General features: G+C 26.7%; 1 protein-coding gene across 1 annotated transcript in view; it reads right to left on the reverse strand.

The window, feature by feature from the left end:
• Window positions 1–17,630, reverse strand: part of LOC112679303 — a 264,484-nt gene that overhangs the window by 141,747 nt on the left and 105,107 nt on the right. The window lies entirely within an intron of this gene.

Consider the following 17,630-nt stretch of genomic DNA (forward strand, 5'->3'; position numbering starts at 1 on the left):
CCATAATTAGATTTAAAATCAATATAATAAAATATTATATTATTAAAATACTCAGTATGATAAAAAATAGAAAAAAAATAACAACGTGTAGTTAACGGTAAAATACAATAAGCATTTATACATAGATATCGGTTCATCAGAAATTAATGGCTAATAAACAATATGAAAAATCGCCGTTCGTTTTGATATTATAATAATATATCTTGATTTCATATTTATCGTTTAACGATACTAAGCTAACAGGCGTATGTTATTATTATTGTTATTGTTTTATGAGAGGTGTGCGCCCGTGCGACTCGTACAATGTTTATTGCTCTGTTACGTGTAACTGTATACAGAATACAATATTAATAGCGGTGACCACTGTGTGTCAATCTCTCGCGTCGCGCGGACGGAATAAATAAATTGCCTCTCAGCTGTAAATGCACTGATCGCTTAAAAACGTCTATCATTCCGATACGATGTGATCCTATTGTGCATGTACACGGTCGCGTTGATTGAGTACATACACGAGACGGTCGTCGTCACGTCGTTTCCGTCCGTCCAATGTATACATTATTTGATAGAGACATTCGATGTGGCGGCAAGAAGAACGGAAAAGAAGAAAACCAAATTTCGACCGTCTGATACAAGATTGATTATTTAAGATACGGTCAGTTTGAACCGTTCAGAAAAGAATTGTAACCGTAAAAAACTAGCAAAAAACCCAGTTTAGAGAATAATGAATAAACGGGAAAAAAATCCAACCTTGACGACGTTCAGCTGTTTACCGACCTAATAATACAGTGTTTGTCGTGGATCACAGACATCGGCGGGTGGAATGAAAACGGAAATCTTGATCGCGAGTAAATAAGTCCCGTCTGGTGACTATACAACATTATATGCGAACATTGTTCCGTATATAGTCGAATATCATACATTTGTTTTACAATAATATTGCATACGACCAGTTAAATTAATATTGTTATTATGTCCGAAAGGAAGAGAGAGAAAGAGAGAAAGAGAATCAAACGGATGGAAAAGAAATGGCAGAATCCGCGGTTTCGACGTTAATAACGGCAAATACAATAAAACTTCGGATTGCTGTGCTCCTCCTACCGTATTGTTTCCGGTTGAACGAATGATCTAAATGCCTGAAAAAAAATCCAAAAAGCAATTAAACGGGGTGGTTTCTCTTTATACATTATATATCTATCCTGTGTACAACAGCGAGCCGGGCTCGCAAATACGAACAAAGAATATCGCAAAAACTTGACCTTTTTATATTTATTTATTTTTATTTTTGTCCCCTATAGATATTCTTATATTTATATATATATATATATATATATATACGTAATAAACGGTAGAAATGTTAAAATAAAGAGCAGGTCATGAGCGAAAAAAAGTCCAATGGGCTAGCTATTAGTTCGCGGATGAATGAAAAAAAAAAAGAAAAAATGCGTCACCGTTAGGATTTTTTTCCTAGATGTCGTAATATATGGATAATGCGTCTGCGTTTGTATTGTTCAAATAGGTTTCTGAACCGGACAGACATGTATACATAAAATTGTACCCGGGGGAGCATTGCGAAACGACCTTTGAACACGCGCTGACGAATAGGCACGGTTGGCGTGCACCAAACATAAGTTGTTTGGGCATGATCCAAGTACTTGAGGTGGTTGTTGTTGGATAAAAAGGCTATTGATGCATGCGCTTAAGCCCCCACGTATGAATTTGAGAAATTTTTGTTCGTGTGCATAACTAATACAGTGGTATTTTACACATTTAATACACCAGTGAACACCAAGAAAAACGTTAAAGAAAATTAAACATATATATATATATATATATATATATAATGTGCAGTGAAAAATATAGACATTTGTGCGCGTGCACTTTATAGACGTGCCATAAATAAATTAGCAACAGTAATAATATTCGATAGAATAACGACGTGTTAACATTATCGAAGTATTATCGAACATTATCGAATGAACGCGATATTTATCTAAAATTCAGTCATAATTTTGTACCGTAACAATATAATACACTTATGAAAATATCAAACTGCATTTTAAACCAGATATAAATTGATATATAAAGAACAACAGTTTCAATGCACGTTTATAATATAATATATTAAATATTTATTGTAAATAATTTAATGTAAATACTAAATACAAAACAATCAAACCATTACTCAGTTCTGGGTCCCAATCTCAATTGACAATTTAAACAAATAAAGAAATAAACAATGAAAACTGTTTAATCAATCATAATTAAACAAATAAACTGGGATACTTTATTAAACTATATTTTGTAAAAAAAAAAAAAAAATAGTAGGCCATATAATAAGAAAATAATATAATAATTTATATATTTAATGTAATTGTTGAGTTAAATAGTAAATAAAATCTTTTTAAAAAAAATAAATAAATCATTTACAAGAAGATATCATACTATTATAATAAGAGTACCGTGAGTAGAACGATACTGATAACGATATCTGTAAATTACTATAACTAAGATCCAAAAAATAACTTAAAATGTTAATTTTTATTCGAATATAATATTGTAATTACCTGTACATAATATAAAAATTATAGAAAAACATTATATAAATATATTTATATGTAATAAATTATTTAGTGTTGAAATAATTTACTATATCTCCATTCTATTGTTTAAATAAAGATAAAACAAAACAGTGATCACCTTAGACGTATGACGGATGATTGCATTTTCCAAAAAAAAAAAAAAAATCAATCAATAACAAATTACTATATAATATTTTAACCGCAAACAAATAGTTACATTTTTTTTTTTTTAATTAAATTGTATATAAGATTCATAATTGGCTCTTGGTGGGTTTATTCGAAGTCATTATACAAACACAATGTAATATAAAAAGGTCTTAATTTCACAGGAATAGTGGCCTGTTAACCATTATATATAATGAATCTACACATTCGTAATTACTATATTTTAATGAAAATACATTATCATTGTGTAATTAAAATTTAATAAAAACAGTTACTGTCATTAGAAGGTACGTCCCACGACCTATTAAAAACCTTAAATAGTGCCTAGGCTAAATATTGTTAAACAATCAAAAACAACGTTATAATGTTACTGAGGGATTTTTCATTGAAATTCACCGCTCGGACTTACAATTAAATTCCATGGTATTCCGAGTTATTTTCTATAAACTTAAATGAACCCGGAATGATAACCCAAACACATTACTTATGACTTAGACATTACTTTTACTTAAATCTTATTTAACTCATGCTTGTATAACTAAAATCAATGATACCACTTTGAGGATATTAAAATACCTACCAATAACATTCTATTAACCTTCGGTCTTCGAGGAAGTCACACATAGCCGATTTCATATTCAAAATTTTAATTTATGGTTTATTCAATAATATTAAAAGTATAGTCATAGTATATTGGTATATAACAATGATATTCTCTTTCTCCCTGTCAGTAGGATATCGTGAATCTCGTAATTACCCAGTTACATACTACTATTGTTATAATAATTATTATTATTGTTATAGGCCTAATTCATCAAATAGAATAACCAGATATACCATGTAAATGATTAAGATACATTTTACTATGTGTACGTAAAATACATTCCAACATTCATTAGCAAAGTATTACTTCAGTCTCAGAAGACGTAAATTTACCTACTTAAAAATAGTTATTACAAACGCCTTATACGAATTCCCTTAAATAGTTAACGGAAAACATGAGAGTTCCCCTACACAAAGGCCTCCATTATATTTAAAATTATTATAAACAACAAAAAGTACAATTTATACAGTTTTTCACGCGTGAGAATGTTTCATTGGCATACTATACAATTAAACTTAAGTCACAGCCAAACTATCTAACTCAAAATGTTTGCAGACATTCGTCATTGGTGTGTGTGTGTACAAATACAAAGATGGGTTACTGTTATCACTTTGAAAAATAAAATCTTTTTATACAAAAACAGTTTCTCCCAATCATAAAAAAAAAAAAAAAAATCACAACCACATAAATTTCAACTTGACCATTAATACTTCACAAATATTAGGTAATTCCTCTAGACATAATAATAAAGAAAACTTTAGGTAATAGGGATTCACATAACATACCGTCATGTTCTCTTTCTAAGAATTATTTCACAGAGCGTATTTTTTGCACTTTTAATTATTCTTGTTATTTATTCTCAATATCAAAATTGGTATCATTATATTGTACTTACTTACTATATTATACTTACAGATAATTATATAATAAAAAATAAAAGAGAAATTATAAATTTTATGAAATGCTTAGGTAAATCAAGATAGGTTTTATAACACATCAAATATAATATACTAATTGAAGGTAAAAATTATTACAAATATTAAATTGCTGTACAATTTAATTAGTATACCTAACTCAAATGAATAACAATGTAAGAATATAGTTGATTATACTGTAATGGAATTCAATAAAATTGCTTTACAGTTTTAATAATTTTAAAAAAATGTGTATTTGACATTATTGTAAAAGAAGTGTTAACCATGTTTGTTTTTGACACAATTTACTATACTTGTGAAAAAAAAAATATTTTTTTCAATATAAATATGACTTTCAAGTTTGTTAAGTAATATTTGCTCAGTTCATGGTAGATAAAATAACTTGAATTTGTATGTTTTAACTATACAATGTGAATTATTATCACTATGTTTCCGTGTTTTTTTAATAAAAGTATGCATATATTATAAATGTATAAACATATATATTATAAATGTTAATAAACTTTAAAATTGTACTGTAATTATCATATACATACACAAAGAATTTATTTTAATTATTTTTTTGAATAATTAACACTTTTTCATTGTTTGTAAAGATTTAATAGTTTATAAAAGTGTATAAATTCAGTCATACGTTTAATTCATTAGAAGTTCGTTATATTTTGAATGTATATAAAATATCGAAAACGTTTAAACTTTTAAATTATTTACAAAACTTTAATTTAAGTAATAAGTAGTAATAAGATATAGTTTTAATAATATTATCATTAATTATATTTTATGATGCAAATTATAAAAAATAAATAATTTATTCTTTCATTAATTAATTTGTAGATAATTTATAAATGTGAGATTGCATGAAAGTAAATTTAGTAAGAGTAAAAATAAATGATAATCATATTCAACATACAAATTATCTAATGTGTTTAAGTTAAAACATGATAAAAAAAGTTATTATCTATTTGATCAATAATATACGGTCAGTAAAAATGTAGAATAGATATAGGTATAATACGAATAAATAGTATGTATCAAATATAAAATTTTAATGGTTGAGTTAGAGGTTATTTGATTTATTTTTTTAATTTGAATATTAAATTTCCAAATCCTTGGTTATGACAAAATATTATTTTCCTTGCATGGTATAAAAAAGTTATGCATTTGAGTCGTTTATATAGAAATTACTTATATATTTAATATCAGAATATCAAAAACCAATCAAATCTGAATTTAAGAAAGAAAAAATAAATCGGGAATTTTCAGGTTATAAATTATGTAATTGTACTTTTCAGTGGTGGAACTAAATTCTTGGAGGCCGGTGTAAATAATTTTCGTGGAGAATCGCTAAGATAGAATTTAGAAAAAAAAAAAAACTAAGAATTTTGTTTATCTCACGTAACATCTTTATTCTTTAATTCATATATAATATAAGTATTTTCATGTACTTTGAATATATTGATAAGAAAATAAATATTGAAATTAAGTTGTGAATATATTTTTTTGGTTTTGGTTTTATGCAAAAGTATTGATCAATGCCGACATATTTAATTTTTTTGCACGTTCGTTTTCAATAGATATCATAGCTAAACCACTTAGACGTGTTTGAGACATAGTTTTTTCTGAGGTAGCTTATTATTGGCTTCAGCTTTAAAAACGATCTCTCAGCACTGGTTACAATTGATGGTAAAGTGAAAAATAAATAAAATGCCTTTACTAATTCCGGGAAGCTTGTTATAAGATTATTATTTTCAACGACTAACAATTTAGTTATATCAAAAACACTAGATGTTTCGAACTCAAAAGCAAATAATCTTTTAAAAAATTCGATTTGATTGGTTTACCAAATTAAATGTTATCAGGATACAAATTACAACAGATAATTTATTCATGTGCTAAAATTATTATTCTGCATTCGTACAGTTATAACTCCTTTTTTTTCTCGGATATTTAATTTAATACGAATAAATGCATAAATACCTACCTATCTTCATATTATACTAAGTTAAGATCTAATAACTAATTTATCATGTTAGATTACTATTCATCTGAACTTCCATAACTAATTATGCAATGATTTACTTAAAAAAATACATGGAAGACTAAAAACTAAAAATAAACTTTTATGAGGTTTTTAGTTTAATTTAAATTTTTTAAAATTTAATGTTCATAATTTTCTAAGTTAAATCGTTGGAGGCCCCTCTCATGCTGAGGCTTGTGTGAAATCACACCTTTATCTATATGTAGTTCCGCCATTAGTATTTAGAAATAATACAAAATATATTTTGGGAAGAAATAGTATAAGTTCAGAGAAAATTTTTTGGAATTTTTTTTTCAAAAAATATTTAATTAATTTATATGTAAGTCATATAATTTTCTATGGATTATCTAATGTTAAGTAAACACAGTTGAATTTTATTATTATTATTTATAATAAAAAATGTTAATATACTGATATGCTGTACGTATGCGTAAATATATGTTCAATATACATACTTGAGTTTAAGTATAATTTATTTACATATATATTGTGAAATAAAATTAGTTTTAAATATATATATAGATTTATTTCATGTTGCAGAAGGTTATAATATTATACAAAGTCGTACATACATAAATTAATGTATTTATAACTTTTTAATAGTCATAAATATTTTATATAGCTTATCAACTTAAAGTTTGCAAGTTTATGTTAAGTTTGTATAGTATGTAAACAAAACAGTAAAAATGATTGTTTCAATATTAAATTTTAACTAAAACCGTCTACAAAAAGTGCTGAGAGCATATTTTAAAGCTTTACTCTTTATAATACTGACTTTATCATTTATCACTTATCACTTATTTATCATTTATCACTTTTGTCATTGTCCTTTAAAAAATTAAAGACCAATAACGTAAATACGTTCAAAATACCAATAATTTTTATAAATTATAGTAAGAGTAACTTAATTACCATACTACATTATTTCTAATTTGGCTAAATGGTTACTATTTTTTTCTTCTTCTTCCTTTTTTAATTTTTTTTTTTGTGATCGAGTTTCACCTGAATCGCATTCTAAATTATTTTATTTTTAAACACAGAAAATTATATTAATATTATTCACGTTTTTGATGTATAAATAAAACTGTTATCGTTAGACCACACGTAAGCTAAATATAATTTTTAATGCATAATAAAAGTTGTCGGTGACTTAAGTTTTACTTTAACTTTTAATGCCAATAAACCATAAATACACAAATTAATTGGTTAATGCATAATTAGGAAAAAAATTTCTTTAAAAAAAGGAACCGATTGGAAATTATTGCTAAGTACTGGGAAAATTATTAATCGGAAATATTTTCATTTATAGAGGATGTGTTACGCACTGCAACGGAGATAATAGTAGTTCTGTTTCTTACATGTTCAGTAACAACGTAATAACAAGATTAATATTAATCCTACGATAAAAAAAAAAAAAAAAATAATAATAATACACTGTTTCACGGATATATTTATAATATATTTTTGAGTTAAATGTTTCTCAAATAACCACCTATGTTTTGTTTCCCAAATTAAATTAAATTAAATTAAATCTCAAACTTATTTGAGAAATTTATTCTCTAGTGTAACGAATAAGTTCAACAAGATTTCTTCATATATAAAATGAAGCCAATGAGATATTATTCTTTAAAATATAAATCTAAAAAAAAATGTCATAAAAATAAACAATATCTGGTTTCGAAATCAAGCGAAATAGTGATACGAATTACGACGATTCTGTGAACGATTTGAGACAATTTTGGAATGCGTACACAGTATGATGATATGTATTACACATAAGTATGGGGTGGGCTCGTAAGTCACGTTTTTAAATCATGATTTCTAATGATACGTGTAACTCTAGATTTCCAGTAATATTGGGAAACAAAAATAATGCATGGTCGCCAAATTCAACGATGGCACTGCCGAAACAAAGAGACAAAAGAAAAGCCTTGTTTAAATGAATGATTTACTAGGTCAAGTCTCAACAACGAGCCACAACCTGAGGTTGAATGTTATACGCAATCAACCGTGACAGTGTTTTGTCACGTAGAACTTTTCTATGGGGGCGAAAAAAGACCGTAGAAACACGCGCGCGCGCGCACAAAGTGACATTTACTTGTACGAGTTTTGTACTGTACACTGTACGGTGTATAGTTTTGTTGTTTGCGCCATCCTTTCAACCCCATTGTCATGTAAACCCGGATATCCCATCCCATCCGTTACCATATCCTCTAGCTTAGAGTTTTCACTTCCATTTCAAACAGGCGGTGTTGTTGTGTATGGAAGGGACACTAACGTGTCACGAAGTGCGAAAGCCTCGCCGCGCCGAACACATTTAATTATTTTCGAAATATGATAGGGAAGTCGGGGGTAAACCACGGCGGAAATAACGACGTAACACGGTAGGTGGTTCTCGCCCCGATTTTCTTTTTTGCATTTAAATCTTTTACAACTTAACATTGAAATTAGTCATGTTTTTTGTACACTTTTCGTTCTTTACACGAAAAAATAAAAGTGTGCACATGCTGTCGTTGAAGTTACCAGATTATTACACACAACAACTAACCAAAATTATGAGTGGTCATTTTTTGTTTAACACGTTAATGAAATGAGAAATTTGGACAGTACGTAAGTACACTTGAGTGCTGAACTCTATTATTTAATAGATACGGTCAATGATCACAAGCCGTATTAACATATTCGACTAAAAATTTGTAATTTTACCAATTATTGGATTACAAAAACATCGTCTGACTAATGCCTGTAAAACAATTTTGGCAGTGGATGATTTAAAAATATAAATAACCGACATAAAAAAGTATCGTCTATGAATCTAAATGATTTATTTTTATTTTTATTACAAATGTGTGTGTGTAAATAACTATAAGGTACATATGTGTTAGTAAGCAGTTACTGAACAATGTTATACTGTTGAAACCAAAATATAATATAGTTTGAATTTCTGAAATGTAAACAGTAAGTTAGGAGAATAATATTAACCTCATGTCTGATGAATTGTATGAAAGCATACAATAATCAAGGTATACAATTGAATCGCAAACATTTGACATAAGCCACATGGAGAATATGATTGTTATACGTTTTTAAATACATTTTGAACTTCAAACAAAACACTTAAATTAATTTGAATAATTGCCTATTTTTCATAATTATACGTTTTTGGTTGAAAACTTAGGGTAATGAAGAAATTTATTAATAATTAACTATTTAATTTCAGTTAAAAATAAACAAATACTTAGTTGATGTATAAAAATCAATAAGTAAATATTAAGTCTGGAATATTATTTTATATATTAAATACAATCGATTTTGAATCAAAAATTCATCATCAAGTATATACAAAGTCAATATAATCGTGACTCTGATTTTATTGAATTAGTATATTTTTAAACTTGATGAACTATGTATAATATATTGATACTGCCTATAGTAACTGTTATTATTAGGCTCTATAATCTTGCTTCATACGTCTAAGCCATAAGTCATGAGTATAATGTTGGATAATGTATTATAGTGTCAATTTTTTTTTAACAAGTGTGAATAGTTAAAAAAATATTGAAAATAGTACAGTCAAAATATAACAATAAGCTTTTATACGAATTTCAAATCTATGTTAGAATATTGAATAATAAAATTTTAACGGAAAATGTCGATGGTCATTAATATAACATTTAAAATATAAAATTTATAAATATTTTAATGGTAAAAATGAAAATAAATACATCGAGTTGCTTTAAATTATATTATGAGTGAATTTTTTACGGGTATCAGAATATACAAGAATAAGAATTTATCGTAATGTGAAGAAAAACGTATTTAAAATACTTAAAACCAGTATAAAAAAATAAAAAAAAAGACAATTTGTTATTCAATAAATGTAAAAATGTGTTACAAAGTATTACGACGTGCCGATGCTTATGGGTAAATTAAAAATAAATATTTATTCCAACAAAAAATAAGTAAAAGTTTATCAAACTTAATATAAGTATACTAGTTATCAAGTATTTTAGTTGATTAAAGATGTTCGGTTACAACTCGTTTGCGCAAATTTACCTTTTTTGCAACTCCTTTGCACACAAAAACACAACTCATTTGCGCACAATTTGCGAACAATAGAAACCTTTTTTCGAAGAAATTTTTCCACGTATAGAGTGTATATAACCTGTGTACCTACCTCCAAATTTTCGAATTGGTTATAACCTGGGCTGTGGACCAACAATTTTTTTTTCATTATTATACTCTACAACATTTTCCTTCACCCTTTATAAGGCTTAGGACTTTATGTCTATATTCATATTGTGGTTTTTATATAATTGCGGGTTTAAAAATGTTGTTTGAGTTATTTAATTTAGCATTCCTTAGCAAGCCACCGTTATTTATAATTTGTTCAATTAAAAATAATTTTATTTACAATTACAATAAGTTGTTTACAATTAAGTCCTAAAAATAATTTTGAGTACATACTTATTATATATTGGTACGCGCTTGCATTAAATATGTTAAAATATCAACTTTTTTAGATTTATAATCAGTGTATATTTTTTTCATATAATTCTGTTTTTTTTTTAATATTTCTTAATATTATTTTCTTAATTGTATTTTCTTTATTTTTTTTTTAATGAATTAGTTTTTAAATTAATATCGACTTGAATTTCCATAAGTATTTGAATGATTTGGTGAATATGAGGGTGGGGGTATAAAATTGACTATTGAAGTGTATGTGAAAGTTTTCAGCTCCGTTCGTTGTTCTTGGGCTATTGTCTGGTTCACTAGCCCATAATTCTAGTTCAAAATCAAAATCAACAGCAGTATAATTTTTTTATATATAATCTGGAAAATCCATACTTCTGTTACATGGAGTTATTGAAATTATTTCAGTAAATGCGTCCGAAACGTTATTAGGGTCCAAATATGGTAAACCGAAAAAATATTTAAGCCACCTTCCTACTTCAGAATCATTTGAGTATTCTTTAAATAAACTTTTATTTTTCTCCAAACGTCTGAACCAACTTTGTTCTAAATGGAATTTACAGCAAACTATTTTACACTGCGGAAAACTCTTAAGAACAGCATTGTGTGCAGCTTTTTAAAAATCTGCTTGAAATATTTTTACACTTAAGTTTTTTCCTAATAACTACATTGACAAGTTCATTATGGTTTTCCACATGGACACATATGTTGATGCATGTTTATTTTTTAAAAAACAGTATACTACTGATAAATAATAATAATTTGTATAAGCATGAATTGTATACAATTGTATGAAATTTTTTGGCGCATAAGTAAAAGTTCCATCACCAAACACGTGTTCATTATTAGAAAGCATTTCCAAGTTATTTTTACAAGTAAATAAAATAACAGAATTATCATTGCTCGAAAAATAAAATTGATTACATTTATACAATAACGCTTGTTTTATTTCTAAAAGTTGCTTTAAAGACTCGTCATAGTTTGATGGTAGTGTGGGAAAATGTTTTTTCCTACATCATATATTGAACAACGTATCAGCTTAAAATCACCATGTTCCATGTTCTCAGCAACGTTACTATTTTTTAACTATTGGTGTATTAATTTGTTTGGACGAGTATGTAGATCATTTTCTACCTTTCTTTTCAATGAGCCCCTTACAATTTCTCTAGATATAATTTGATCTCAATATACCTCATGGTTATGCACCGAACTTTTAGATTGTTCAACAATTTGGTCACTGTTATTGCTTAAAATTACACTAGCATTGCAAAGTTTATTAGTACACCGAAAATTGAAATTTCCATTTTTAATTTCCTATACTCTCGAAATTTAAAATTATTCAACACTATACAACGTTTTACTCTCCGTGTTAAATCATATTTTCGCCAATACCGGAGACTAAACAAAAATTAACAGATTTGTTATAACTTATAAGAAAAAAATTAACAAAAATAGTTTTAGATTAGAAATAAAGTAATAAAGATTAAAGCTTATCCCACACGACTTATTTAATTAGTGAGCACAGAAATCACGATTATAAGATCCCTATTACAGATAGATGACAATTGATGGGAAACCATGATTGAAAATAATCATTAAAATTTAAGACACCCTGTATACCCAAAACCGTACCTATAAGCAGGTTTCCATTGTTCACAATTTTTTGCGCAAACGGGTTGTCATAAATTTAATAAAAATATTAATATGTGAGCAAACGAGTCCTAACCAGATGTTCCGGAGAACGACTGGAAATGGTTAAATGTATTGAATAATTCTACGTACTATGATTTATTTTTAAAACACTTTAAGCAATAAACAAGTTAAAAATATACATTTATTTTATTCGTATCTAATATATATATATATATATATATATATATATATATATCATTCGTAATCAGATATCTAGAGCGATGTATCTATCAAATACGCCATTTACCAATAATACGCGGAGAGCAAGTAAAAGTTTCAAATTTCCCTTTCAAATATGCATAATTTCTTAACAGCTCACATTACTCGTATTACAGAAATATTATAGAATGGCATGATTCGATAAAAATAAATCGTCAGATTCATTGTTCAACAACACAATACTACTGTATTAAATATTTAAATCTCATAAAATAATTAAAAAACAATTCAACATTAACCGTTTTACAAATTTCTTTTATTGAACAATTATATACTATATAATATTAAATTCTATTATATTTATTTTATAATTTCTTGAATAATAAGGATTGAAAATGTGAAATTAATTTTGCAATGGTGTGCTCAAATCATAAAATATAAATTATAGTAATCATAACAATCAAATATAAACTATCAACTGAGAATGACTTAATGATTAGATATGCGACACTATACTCGTATTTATAACGCATATCAATTTTATAAGTTTTTAATTTGAATGAACCAAAATTACTTTGTGTGATAACAATTTATGAGAATATTGTAGGTAATATAATTCGAATAACATTACAAAATGGTCAACAATGTAATTATTAAAATTGTTCTGTTGTTTGCAATAAAATATCTGGTTATACATTTTTTATTTTCAAATTAAGGGAAGAAGAAATTGGAGGAATAAAAACTAATGGTATGCTAGTACAAATGTTGCGTTTTGCAGACGACATAACATTGATAACAGAAAGTGAAGAAAAATTAGACAATATGTTAACAAAAATGAACGATAGATCTAAAGAGTAAAAAATCAAAAATAAATATGAGTAAAACAAAAATATTAATATGCAGCAAGCAGGAATTGTTTTTGAACATAACAATTGAAAATGTGAAGCTGGAAACTGTTCAATGTTTTATATATTTAGGAACAAAATAACACACGACGGAAGAAGCAAAATGAACATAAAGAGCAGAATAGTACAAGCAAAACAGGAATTTTATAAAAAGCAGCAATTATTTACGGCAAACACTGTTAGCTTAAATACCAGGAAAACTCTTATAAAGAGTTTTGTATGAAGTATAGCCCTGTACAGGCAGAATCATGGACGATACTCAAAGCGGAAAGATAAAAGATCGAAGCATTTGAAACATGGTGCTGGAGAAGAGCACTGAAATTTCCCTGGACAGAGAAAGTTAAAAATGAAGAAGTATACCTAAGAATGATCGAATAAAAAACAATATAGAAAATAATCAGAGAAGGGAGAAAAAAATGGATAGGATATATTATGAGAAACAATAAATGGATAACGACGATAATAGAAGGAAAGATAGAAGGAAAAGCTAGAAGAGGTAGACAAAGAACACCATTTATGAAACAGATCATAGAGGACATAGGGAAAACCAATTATAAGGAACTAAAAGTAGCTGTAATGGATAGGGACAAGTGGAAAGCCATCGAAATTATTTAACCAATCTAAGGATTGTAAAAAAAAATACATTTTTTTATATTAATCCTGTTATTTTTCAATAGAAAAAAAAGTGTATTTTTTTAGTAACTATGTATTTAAGAAAAGAATCCAGTTGGTAAAAGACCACTGTGGAGACCTTGATTGAGGTGGGAAGATATGATAAAAAAGACATGGAAGTTCTGAATGGAAGTCCTGATTGGAAAGTAAGAGCATTGGATAGGGAAGGTTGGAAAATTGGATGTGTGACGGGATGGTCTTAATGGGCGACAAACCCCAAAGAAGGAGATGTATTCAAAAACTAAGGTTTTTTAGTTTCGGTTCCAGTTTAAGCTATTAAATTAATTATTATAAGGGTTAAAAATCCGGTTTTCTAAAAATTAAAATAAGGGTTTTAAAATCAATTAATATCGGTTCTGAATGTGTAATTCGGTGTTAAATGTAAATGTATTTGTTTGGGATCTTACATTGTTTGGGATCAGCACTGGTTGTGGATGCGTATATTTTTACATTTTTACCTACTGACAGATATATTTAACGATATTTAACGAGAAAAAAGTACATTTTCATTCACTACACTCTAGAACATTTAAACATCATAACAATTTGAATTATTATTCATTATACTTAATACTTAATAGACAATTTACTTTTTATAATATAATAATATATTTTCAAAAAATAAATATAGAAAAATAATAATAAAATACATGTGTTCTATTCTATTTTTTGTTTGATTGTTTAATTGATGCGTTAGTTTCTAGGACAGATCTATACATTTTTTTTTAAAAAAAATGTATGAAGAAGTTTATTGTACAGATTATATATTTTTATCTTATTCAGTCTGTTTTTACGTACGAGTTCTGTAGTGAGTATTGGCATAAATTATTATATATATATATATATATATATATATATATATATATTTACCAGTATGCCAAATTTAAAAAAAAATGATACATTTATAGAGTCTCAATTTTATTAATTTTGTATACAATTAATAATGATTTTTTATTGGATATTGGCCTTACAATACATATACTTCAGGCTATGCTTTAAATTATTTATTTCTATGTATAAGCTATTTATTTATGGATATATTTAATTATTAAAAATTAAAATTTACAATACAAGAGAATAAAAAAATGTAAAATAATTACTTTTATTTTTCTGAACCTTCCTACAAGATATTATTACCAACCAAAATTAACTATTTTATAATTAAAGTTAAGTTTACACGTTTTAATTTTTTTTAAATAAAGGTTGTGGTTAAGGTTACGGTTCTTGAATTTTTAAGATTAACCGGTTCCAGAACTGGCTTATCTCGGTTCAGGTTTTGGTCCCAGTATGTATCTTATAAGCACTAAATTCACATATGCTAATTATGTTCTATTATCTTGGAAGCAAATCAATTGAAATTATATTTTATTCAAGCTGTCAAGGCTGCTGGTGAGCATAAGCTCAAGACAGAGTTATTCTGGAAATGTAAAAGCTTAAGCCGAACAATTTGATCTCGGCAAAAAGAAAAACGTCTGTGTGGAATGTACATCAGTTATTAACTTTAATTTTCGTTCAAAAACCTAATTAATTTTCATATATTTTTATCTTTTACCATAATTTATTAACAAAAAATATAACAATAATGATACTAGGTGATTGGAAATATAAGGAAAATATATATAAAAATGGTAGGATTTTCTGAGTGCAAATTATGTTTAAGACTGTTCGGTTATTTTATATATTTATTGATTTTATTTATTTTTACAATATAAAATACAAATATACATATATAAATATATATATATATATATATATATAATCGATTATTTTTCATGTTTTATAAATAATTGATCTAATCGAAAATGTGAAAAGATTGATTATTAATCGACTTTGATTAAAATCAAAAACTATCGAAAGTTAATTATAATAGAGATTAATAAACATTATATAAAAAAATATTATACGAATATAACATAAATATAAAAAGGTTTTTGTAGTGGTTATGGACTCACGGCATTAATATTGAAGTATTTACATTTTTAGCTTAAAATTCCTCTTTTACCACTATTAAAATAATATGAACATTTATGAGTTTTGTATCACCATGAATATATCGAATTTTATTGTTTTCTGTTTCCTTTTACATGAAAAATATAAGAACTTAGTATTCGTATCCCTAATTACTCGTGTATCTATATATATACCTATTAAGTTTAACTATCAATTAATTAGCTTAGTTGTTACTATTGATTCTCAGATTAGAATTCTTAATAGATTGTAAAATGTTATCAATTAAAATTGATTATAATTTATGTATATAAAATAACCATTTATAACCAATTATATGAAAGTAAAATAATCACGTAGCCTTAGTGACGTTTAAAGGATTGTAGCTTAACTTATGAAGAGTTGGACCTTGATTACACGTAAAATTTAATGTCAGCCATCTCGTGATCTTCATGTAATACAAAACCTCATTTGTACCCAGTGCTTGACTTGGGGAGATTAAATGGGAGGGACTGAGGACCCAACTACTACATTATATAGTATACTACTAACAGCTATTCTGGTGTACCATTACTATTTTTTTTAAAAATAATGATGCACGGGACAGTATGTAACGAGTGTGTGTGATCGTAACAAGTACTTAATTTAAATATAAATTTAACAAAATTACAAAATATATAGTCAAGTAAGTATTAGTTATTGATACAACGATACATGATAAATGATAATAACCCAAAAAAAAAAATCAATTTTGACAATTTTTGTTGACATACCCAATCACGTAGATACCTATTGCCATTACATAGAATACCTGTGGGTTATTTTTTTTAGTATAATTAAAATTTGGACTGATTTTAACCTTTTAAGATAAAAAAAACTCATTTGTATCGTGGTTATGGCGCTTAGACGTCATGGTGAAAATGTTATGGGTGGATAGGTAAGTGTGTAGTCGGATTTAGATGTGTAAAGATTTTGCAAGAATACACATATAGCAAATTTTCAAATTTAAACATATTACCTATCATTACGAAACACGAATATAGCAGAATACGCGGTAGTCGATAAGAATAAAACACGACAATAAAATCAACATTCTATATTTTTAGTTAATTATAAAATAAATGTGGAAAAAAGCTTCTTAAAATCTGCTAATTGTAAATTTGAGTTAGTAAAATATAAGTAGGTACTTTAATCTTCAATAGTTTTTTATTTTCTTTAATTTATGTTTATAGAAGTATTTTAAGGATGTGAGATAGATAAGCAAGTAGGTCAGACATAACAAATTCAAAGAATCTAGTGGGCCAAATATATTGAATAGTCGATTGTTATCGGAAGTCGCGGGCCACAAAAAAATAGTTGTAGTTCACATGTTAGACATGCCTGAAATAGGTTGATAGGTACTGGAATATATGTTGTGCATCATGGTTTATAGATATTCACTATATTTATTCATTGAGGTAA

The sequence above is a fragment of the Sipha flava genome, unplaced genomic scaffold (genome assembly GCF_003268045.1).
Source record: "Sipha flava isolate LNK unplaced genomic scaffold, YSA_version1 134_pilon_pilon, whole genome shotgun sequence".
NCBI lineage: Eukaryota > Metazoa > Arthropoda > Insecta > Hemiptera > Aphididae > Sipha > Sipha flava.